The 10,508-nt window shown below is 48.4% G+C and overlaps 1 protein-coding gene across 5 annotated transcripts in view; it reads left to right on the forward strand.

The window, feature by feature from the left end:
* GALT (galactose-1-phosphate uridylyltransferase) overlaps positions 1 to 10,508 on the forward strand; it is a 55,609-nt gene that overhangs the window by 6,806 nt on the left and 38,295 nt on the right. The window lies entirely within an intron of this gene.

Raw genomic sequence — 10,508 nt, forward strand, 5'->3', positions numbered from 1 at the left:
GTGGAGGGCCTGCGGTGTACCCAGCTGTTGTTCTTGACTTGGGAGCATCAAAGGGGAGCTGAGGCCCATTGGAGTTCCCCATAAGGATGTTCCTTGATGCTGGTTCATTTCTCCAGGGATCCTGTTGGAAATCCTGGGAGAAGTATCTCTGTGGCTGGGTCATCTTTGTCCTTAGGCTCCATCTCCCAGCATGAGGGCAGAAACTGCAATTGCTGCTCTGGAAGAATGAATAGGACAGGTGGTGGGGAGAGTTAGAGGAACTCAAGCATGGAATGAATGAATGAGCTAAAATCCACTGGGATCCCACAGAGGTGTTTGCACCCTCTGTGGTGCACTAATGGGTCTGTGAGGGGTTAGGAAAGGGGCAGAATGCTGCTGTGCCTGGCTGGCACAAGCTGTGCCGCAAGGAGCAAGGGATATACCCAGTGCGGGATCCACATATACAGATATGCTTGAGGGGGTGTGGCCAGGAATTTATTTTCATTTTTTGTCACATTTTCTGATACCACTGAAAGAAATTGGTCTATCTGCCAAGGGATATGGATTCCCCGAAGCTGCTGGAGCTTTGTGGCAATGTCCTTGCCCGGGTTGTAGCAGTGGCTGTGTCCAGGATTGTGCCTGCCCTGCATGTTTGGGAGACCTAGAGCACTCCCAGCTCTAATACTGACTCCTTCTGTGGTCATGGTTGAGCCCTGGGGTGCCAGTCTGGGAGGCACATGGTGGATAGACACCATTTGGCACGAGCACTTCATGGTGCAACTGCTGGAGGCAGGTTCCTGCCCTTTGGTTGAGTGTCCACGTCCTTGGCACCTGCCAAAGGCTGAAGAGCTGCAGAGAAGCTGCAGATCCTGAGTCCCCAGTCCTGCCCACCCCTCTTCCTCTTCCCCCGCTAGTGCAGGTGAGACAATAAAATATTGAGCAAAGGAAGTTAATCTGTGACCAGTGTGTTTTAATCAGAAAGAAAAGCTATGAATTGAGGCCTGCTGGCTCCTGCCATGCTGCAGTTTTACTGTCCTTCCTGATACCAGGTTAATGGCTGTAATTTCATTCCAGTTTTACTACTGGATTTGCCCTTATTGTTGAGTTTCTTCTTGTCTGCCACTGCCTGTCAATGAGTAGGGGTTTTGGCAATGGAATAAGGAAGAAATTAGTAAATTTTTAGGGAGGAAGAGAGGAATGATAAAAGGAAGAAATGGAGTAAAGGAGGGAGAAAGGAAGGAGAGGAGGGTCAGAAACAGGGAAGGAGAGAAAGCTAAATCCCTCCTATTTCTATTTAAAAGAGATCAGGCACTTAACATTAAAGCAATTAATAATTTTAAGCAGATGCTAAACACCCTGGTGCCCTGAAGCAGGGGGGCTTCATGCAGTGGGGAGCTTTTGTGTGCCAGGAGAATGCAAATCAAAACCCAGACCCTTTTTAGATCTTGTCTTAGCTGGCCATGTGAGGGCATCTGGGGCAGCAAAGAGCACCCACTTTGTCCTTGGCCACGTGGTGCATCTTCCCTGGGTTTGGCAGCTTCCTTGACAGGAGTTCAGACTAGCAGGAAACAATTTGGGAGGTGTCTTGCCGGTGTTTCAGACAGCTGGTGTGTTTTTCTCTGCCAATGGTCCCCAAGTCCTTCATATTAAGAATTTTCAGAGCCCTTGGGGACCATGAGTTGTGGGATGGCTGCTGGTCCCAGGTGGACACAGTGAGATGTCTGGATGCTGTCTAGCAAGCTCTGCATGGACTTCAGGATGGCAGCCCCAAGGATGGAATTTCATTGGTTAATCATCTGATAATACAGGTAATTTAATACTGTCACATTACAACATCCATGTGGTCACTAAGCACTGCCCCCCCCCCCCCCCAAATTTCCTGCATGCCTGGTGTTGGGGAGGTACCTTGGGGGCTTCAGCTCTTGGCAATGGAGTCCTGTCATTGCATGTGGTTTGAGCCTTTCCCATCCTGGGACCACATCCCAGAACCAGTGGCCTCTGTTTGGAGCAAGAGAAACAACAGGAGCCTCCAGATTCCAGCTGGATTCAACCCAAACAAAATTGTCTGGGGATGGAAGGGAGCAGGTGTGGGTGGAAGAGCAGGGGACTGCTCTAGGATAGGGGCAGCCAAAGGGAAGGTAATCTTTGCCTGCAAAAGGGGGTTACCACCAGCTGTGCAGGTGCTGGGAGAAGGCTGGAGGCCTTGCATGGCTGGGATTGGGCACCTTGGCTGTTCCTGGGACACGGCTGCTGCTGGAGCCAGCTGTGAAAGCTCACAGATATCTGTGCGTGCCCCATCAGGAGGGATCCCCCTTCATCCTGATGTTCCAGAGAAGAAATCTCTACATATTTGCTAATTATCATGAGTGATGCTGAGAAGTCTGCTGCAGAGCCCCAGGAGCAGCAAGACATTGCAATGCCAGGATGGATGTGAGGTGGAAAATCATCCCCTGGGGTGTGCCTGGGCATGTGACTCGTGCCAGAAGCAGAGCCCTTGGGAGAGAGGAGGAAGTGGAGAGATACTAATTAGATGCTAATAAGTGAGTAATTAGTAGAACTCCAGCCTTCTTGGTGCCCCTGGGGCTCCCTTGCCCAGCTCCAAGCCAAACCACCTGCTTCAATGTACCTAAGGTGGTTTGAGCCCCACAGGATATGGCTGGAGCAGGGATGAACCAGCTGCTGCTCCCCATACACAGTGAGAGGCTCAATCTCACAAAATATCCTCATAACTTGCCCTCATGAAACAAAACTCGACAAATAAAAGCCAAAAGTCCATTTGCAGCCTGTTAGCTTTTAGTGTTTGATCCCTCACTTATTTTGCCCACATTTATCTCAGTATCAGGGCAGGTCCTTCACTCCCTCATGGCTTTGTGCTTTGGTGAGGAGACAGAACTCCTGGGCTGCCTGTGCTGTCCATGTGGAAAAGGTGCTGCCCCCCTTCTTATGCCTCAGTTTCCCCATGGCTCAAACAGGATCAGTCACACAGAAGCCAGACCCCATCAGTTGAGCAGGCAGTGGGAACCTCTGTGGCAGCCCTGCAGATACCTCTGGGCTTTTATAGGATGCTTGGGACATCCTCAGTGTGACACCCTTGCAGTTCCTCTGGCTTGGGTGACTCCGTCCCACCTGGCACAGGTCTTGAAGATGTGAGGAGAAAGATTTCCCAACCCTAGGACTGGCTGCTGCCCCAAAACAGCACTGTACAACAAATCCCTGGGTTAGCACACCCAAATTGCTGGCTTAATATTTAATGTCAGACAAGAAAACTATCTAGTTTTAATTTAATTCTTAAAATCAAATTTTTAAATTCTCACACAGGCAAGAAACAGAGTGAGAGCGAAGCCAGGATGGGTCCCCAGGATGCCAGCTTGCTTTTTAACCCTTCCCTTCCTGCTTTCAAATTCCTCTTGGGATCAGAGATGCTCAAAAAGCATCTGTCTGGTTCCAGCTGCTTCCAGTGCGCTTCAGTAGCAGCAGGACCCTGCTCCATCACAGCCAGTCAGGTCACCTCAGAAGTAGCAGATCCATTGGCACAGGAGAAAAGAAATGACCCCCAGCCTCTGCTGGGATCTAGAATTCCCTCCACCCTGGAAAGGACTAGCCGACACATCAGGAACTTGGAATGATTATGATAAAACCTGTGGGACACCAAGGGCATCACTATGATTTGTGCTGTCTAAATGTTAATCAGAATAATAATGCCTATTGAGACAGCTGTTTTAAAAGGCTGTGATGTTGGAGTAAAAATTCCAATAAAATTCTATTAGCCCTTCCTCGTTACACTAATGGTGCCTGCTGCTAAAAGCCCCCTGCTATAGACACCCGTATTAATGGGCTTATTACAGGAAATAAAATCTGAGGCTGAACATTACAGAGAAGCCTGATTAATTCAGCAAGGTAATCTTTTTTTTCTTCCCCCTCCTCTCTGCCTGTTCTTATTCTCCCCCTCTTTATTTAATGAATGTACTACTTGAACTGCCAACTTTTGAGCTTTTCATGGAGTTTGGGGATGATTTTAAACTGATCTTGTTCACAAAGAGATGAATCTTTGAGCCAGTGCCTGGTGCAAATGCGGGGGGAAGGCTTGTCAGATATCTCCATCAAACCAGGGAAGAGGAAAAGCAGCCAGGCTAGAAGTGAAGAGGTTAGAGAGGGGGAAACAATGGATGTCCCAGGGATATCCACCTGGAGTAGTGGCTTGTGGGCTGGAACAGCCCATTGCTTGTCACCAGGCAGATGCATGTGACATTGGCCAAGGTGAAGCTGCTGGGGTCAGCAACATCTGCCCTCAGATTCTCCTTCCCACCCTTTCTTGTCCTGATTTGTCCTTTTTTGCTGTCACCTCTGTCCCCACAGGAAGGTTTGCCTGGGTCTCCTGTTTGCAGGTGCCATCCCAAAGCCCACTGGCTTCACCCAGCAAGGCTGGCACCCTGGGCTCATGCTGAGAGGCAGAAACACTCTGACAGACACACCGCTATTCATTCAGGCTATAAATAACTCCCATAAAAATCCTCTTCTTAGTCTTTTGTGTTCAGCCAAACCCTGCCAATGGGAAAGGAGACGGCATCTATTTTATGGGCGGCTGGAAGCCGGCTTTGCATTTTTCTGGCTCACGTAATCCCACAGGTACCCTAGTTTCTTTTATTTTTTAACAGACTTTTGATCCACATTCCTCCCCGCAAAGTTTAATTATGGCTTTGGCTCCTGCTGCCCAGGGAGGGGAAGGGAAGAGGGCAGCTCTGCTGGCATGTGCAAGGATAGGGAACATGGGGCAAGAAGGAGGGAGGAAAAGGGGAGAATGGGAGGGAAGGAAGAAATTGAGAAGGAGGGAAAGCAGGAAGGACCAGACAGGCTGTAAAGAAGGAAGAGGAAGAGGCAAATGAAAAAAAAGGAAGGAAAATGGAGCCCAGGTCTGTGCCCATCCTGGGAAGCACAAAAGGGTATCCAGATCCCAGATGGTGTAATGACTGCATTTACTGATTTTTTAATTAACCACAGAAAGAAGTTGTGATCACTGTGAGCTTTTGGAGTAGTCTGGACGTACTGGGTGATGGGCTATAAAAGTCTGGAATTGCTTGATCCTAATTGCACACGGGTATGTTGCAGTCATACACAGAGCCAACATGCTACAGGCAGTTACTGATTTAATGATTATATAGGGAAGTTGAATTGTACTGGGAAGGAGAAGATGGTGGGATTACACAGACCCTGCCAAGCAATCCTCAGGGGTCTGCAAGTGGAGCTGGAGTTGAGGTTTCTCTCTGGGGATCTGTGACTTCCTTACCTTGGGAAATATGGTGGTCTTGGTTTGGGGATGGCTGGAGTTTTTTTCCCTCCCCTGCCTGTGCCCATCATGCTGTCAAGGCAAACACCCATTAACAGCAAGGGTCTCTTCTGTCCTATACAATAACACAGCCAATGCTCCCTTACTTACATGTCTACCCTAAAAAAGAATGCCTTCCACGTCATTAGTCCCTCAGATACTGAAGTATGGGTTCTTGCTGTGATCTCCTCACCACAACACCCTTATCAGTGCCATCTGGCAGTGAAGGTGAGGATCAGCATGGGAAGCCCTCTGGTGAGGGAGAACACTCTGGGGAGTGGGAAGAGGGGACAAAAGCATCCAGAGGGAAGGGAAAAAAAAAAAAAGATGAAATCAATTTAGTTACAATAAAGCTTCTTACTGTATTAACTGTTAATCCACAAATACTCAAACACACAGAGGGAGTCCTTGGATAAAGGCATTTAATTAGGCTATTTGCTTGAAGCTGGCTCTGAAAGGTCTGGCATGATGGAGGAACAGGCACAGTGGGAACCTTGTGGGATACACTTGCCAGTACCACTGGTGACCTTCTCCCTTTGGTTCAAGGCCATGGAGCAGTGTTGTCCCCTCCATGGGGACACGGCCCACCCTCCAACCATATCTGGTTCTCTTTGGACTTCCCTTTACTGGCTGGGGAGAATATCTCCTGGCCCCCCATGGATGCCGAGGAGCTGACTTTTCATGATGTTTCCCATCCAGCTGGAGTGTGAACTGTTGGCATCATGGGGCCATTTGCTTTTTCCTCCTCTCCTTTTCCTTGAAGGGAGGGGGTTGCAGTCAGTAGGGTTATAACTCTTCTCTCCTTTCATTTGATCTGCCAGAGGGCTCAGCAGGGGGAAGACCCTGTCTCGGCAGGCTGCCCATGAGATAAAAGGCAGAGAGGGCAAGCCAAGACATTTTTCCACTGTTCCCCCCACTCCTTCACCCCTTCCTCCATCCCCCTGGTTTTCTTGGCAAAGGACAAAACAGGGAAATGAGCACACTCCTTTCAAAGCCCTTCTTTCAATATTGAACCGGGCCTGGATTCCCTTCTGGATGCCTGATTGCTGGCATTCCCACTCCCCATGCAGCCTAAACTGTAACAGCTGAGGGCTGGGGATGATGTTGGGGGACTGCAAGCATGTGTGGGGAGGCTGTAAAGGAAACACCAGCCTCCTGCTTCCCATTCCAGTACTGGGGCTATGCTGCATTCCAGACACCGGGCCCCTTGGGGTTCCTTCGCCCCACTGTCACTTTTTGCCTCTGAAACTCTACTGCTCTGGTATGTCACCAGGTGTGGGGTCTCTGCTCCTGGCAAGCTCTTGGGTTGGAAGATGTTTGGCTGTGTCACCGTGTCCTGCAAAGCTTGTGCTAGTGTGGGTCATGGGAACTAACTCCGGGGATTCTTGTTAAGACTTGGGAATCATGTCCTGCCCTGAACTGGGATGAAAGCCACACCAGGGAGCCTGGCAGAATGCAGCCCAACTCCCACTTGCTGCATTGGACTCAGCAGAGTGTTTAATTTTAACTTTTTCCAGAGGTTTTCTTTTGTGTTCACCCTTTTCTATTTGATTTTTTTTTTTTTAAGGAAGATAATGATCTTGCATTTCCAAATGAAATCATTTGGCACCTGGGTGGAGTGAGGGAGAAAATACTTATTTTCATTTAAAGCTGTTGAAAGAGGATAGCTGAAATGTTACATGTCTTTTTTTTTTTTTTTTTCCCAGAAGGTTTTTGGAAAGAGAAATTTGTTTGAAGTGACCTTTTCTTAGGAAGTGTTTTGATGAACTGGCATTTTCTGGATGGAAAAGCATTTCTGCTCAAAGTGCCTGGCTCTTCCTAAAAGAAAGAGCAGGAGCAGAGGGGCCATGTGAGCAGCATGGACAAGGTTTGGTTTTGGGATTTCGCCAGTGTTCTGAGGATGCTTGTACTGGCGTGGCAGATTTGGTGCCAGAACCTGGGGCATAATGATCAAGGTTGGTGGGGGCAGCTCTGGTGTTGTGGCTCTCTGGGGCTGCTGGTGAGGGGAGTCCAGTGCTGCAAGGCAGCAGGGAAGGGGAAGTTAGATGGGACAGCTCAGATCTCCAGCACAGCACTCCCCAGTTCCTCCTTATCAACCCCTTAGCATCTCTCATGCCTTTATCAAACTCTGTGTAACTTCTTGGGGAAGGAGGGCAGCCCACTTGTGAGGCCTTAGTGTAAATGTTTAATAAACAACCACTTCTAGTAATGCTTGAGGGCCTTCAAGGTAGGAGGATTTGGACTGTGAAGGCACAGCAGGGATGGAGATCTGCTGGGTGTGATCCACAGTTCTCTTCCTGGGAGAGTCTCCCATTGGCAGGTTCCCCAGACCCAGATCCTGGCAATGCACATTCCCTGGGGCTGGAGAAACACAGTGTGCCTTTGCGCTGGCATGATCCTGCCTTACATCCAGGGCTGCAAAAAGCTTTTCAGCTCCAACAGCCCAAGGAGCCCACATGGTCAGTGCAGCCCACTCCCAGGAGGGTTGCATCTTCTCTCCTGCATCCCATGTACATGTGAAAAGGGTGGGAGTTGGGGATGCCCCAGGAGATACTCTCTTGGAGGCTGCTTGCCTCCTTTAATCCCATTTGGCTGTCCTCATTTGCTGCTTTCCTGCACATCTCGTGTGGTATGTCGATTTGCTGTCGCTCTGGTTTATTAATCAGAGTGTCAGGCAGGGGCAGATCAAATGGCTTACAAGAGCCTAAGTACGTTACAGCAATGCTATTATCTCTCTCCACTAAAATTTGTAATCTCCATGAAAAATTAGAGCAAGCTGCTCTGACAAGCCCCATTCTCCATATGCCCCACGAGCAGGACCCTAATTATTTTACCTTTTTTTAAGTCTTTATTAATCCCATCCTCCACCAGCTGCCCGTTATTTTGCCTGGGATTTGTGCATTGACAAAAAAGATTGGCTTCACAAATGCTTTTAAACCCCTGGTGCTCGCAGACTGCCAGTGTGAGACTGCTCTGCTTGGATTGACTTACCCGCCAGAGAGGCAAGCAACTGCTTTTGTGGGGTCCCTCATGCTTTTTGGGGTGACCTTCCCTGGCAGGGTGGCAATGTTTGAGGCTCCTGCCTGAGGTACCCAGCAGGTGGTGGTGATGTATAAGCAATTCCTCACAGTGTTTTCTTATCGGAGGATCTTAATGTTTTATTCAGCTTCTGGTTGATGTTATCCATCTCTTGGGCTTCCAGTGGGGGCTCACCACATCATGAGACTTTCTTTTCATATTTTACAGGCTGGACACAGGCAGGGTTTGGTTCTTGTTTCCCTTTTTGTGCTCTCCAGACTGTGCCACGTGCAGACTTTCATATGGATGGAAAACAAGCAAAACCTCTTATCACTCCTGCAAGTCTAGTTGACACAGTCTTTCCAGACTTTGACTGCATTTAATACCTTTTGTTTCACATCTTTCAGCACTTAACAATAGGGCCAATATAATATCCATAACAATTCTTTTGAAGGGATGATGTCTGGAGGGAGAGAAATGATCGGCCTGGGATAGGGATGATGCTGTGGGTGTACCTGGGCAGAGAGAAACATCAGTGGACTGGGAAGCTGGGGTGTTATTGTCCGCTCTCTGGGGGTGAGAAACAGTGCCGTGGTTGTCACCCAGTCCCTTCCTGCTGGCTGTTGGGACAGCTGTTGTCCTCTGGGGAAGGCACTGGGACAGATCCTGGAAAAACTCACTAGTTCTCCCAAGAGCTGCAGCCAAGCTGAACCAGAGGAACATGCTGGGGCTGGAAGTGGAGAAATCAGGAATGTGCCTGTCAAAATCTTTGGCCAGGGGAGGGGCAGAGGGGAGCTGAGGGTGTGCAGATTGGTTGTGCTGGGCTGGAGCCTGTCTGGGTGTTGGTGAAGGGCTGGGACTATAAGGGCTGGGTCCAGCTTGGCACTGCTGGGTTTGCAGCCCCATTTCATCCCAGGGATGCTCAGTCTCCCAGATGCGCCCCATGGGCATCAGTACAGAACAGCCAAGGGGAACAGTGCTCCATCTCACTGCCCTTCAGCATGGAAATACCCACAGACACTGAGGGAATTTTTAATTCTAGGAGCCACCTACTTCCCTAGAGAGGCAGAGGTGTTCTCAGATTCTCCATCTTGAATGACTGACCCCAGTGCCACTGCTTTGTGTAGGAAGTAACTGGTTTCTCTCTGCTTGTTACTTTCTGCCACATTTATGTCCAGGTGTTTAACTCTGATCTTGGATCAATTTAAACTTATCCATTTTTTCTATGACAAGGGCCTCTGAGATGATGAAAAATTGACATGGTGTAATAGCAGAGAAATGGGTTTGGATCTGCAGCCAGTATCTCCTGCAGTGTAGAAATGAAGTCTTCCAAACACTACAGAACATCTGAGCAAATTCAATAGTTTCTCATTTTTATATAGGTATATATATATGTGTGTGTGTATGTACATGTGCATAGCTCCATAATACTTGTATTAATATTCTCCACCCATTTCATTGCAGCATCTGGCCATCAGAAATGCATCTCCTAATGCCGTAGGCTAATGGGATATGTTTTTATTTGTCCTTGTTATAAAACAGCTACCTCCGTATTAACTTTGCAGGACATTATATTGATGTAGGGCAGTAAACTTTATGGCAGATTTCACAACCCTGTTAAGTGCATCATCTTAGGCTGTAATATCTATATAGGAAGACAAGTGAAACCCTTGCCAGCAACACATGCCTGGGAAGGTGGTGTAAAGCTGGGGAAGGAGAGGAAAAGTAGTGCTGATACCTGCAAGATGCTGGGGTGTGCAGAAGTCTCTCCAGATCCCAGGGAAAGGGTTTTTCTCACTGCTCTTCAGCTGCTCACAAAATCTCTGTGAGTAGTGTCTGTGCCAGCAGCGATTGCATCCCTCGGGGTTCTGGCTGGTTGCTCCAGAGGCTGTTTGCTCTCCTGTCCCTCCACCTTTCACATCCCCAGTAAATCTGATGCTATGCATTCTGTAGCCACTGGTCACAGATAACTGCTTAGCTTAAATCCTGCTTGAATTCCTTTGGCTTATCTACTAAATGGGATCTTGGTTATAAATAGAGTCCTGAAGACATGAAGGTCTATTTGGGCAGGGGCTTGTTTGGCAAGGAGTTTTACACAAGTTTGAGCAAATTGCTGGGGAAAAGCTGAGAGATAACAACAAGGAAAATGATATTAAACTAGCTTCCCTGCTTCCTCTTTATCCCTTAG

Source organism: Lonchura striata, chromosome Z (genome assembly GCF_050655825.1).
Source record: "Lonchura striata isolate lonStrDom1 chromosome Z, ASM5065582v1, whole genome shotgun sequence".
Taxonomy (NCBI): Eukaryota; Metazoa; Chordata; class Aves; order Passeriformes; family Estrildidae; genus Lonchura; species Lonchura striata.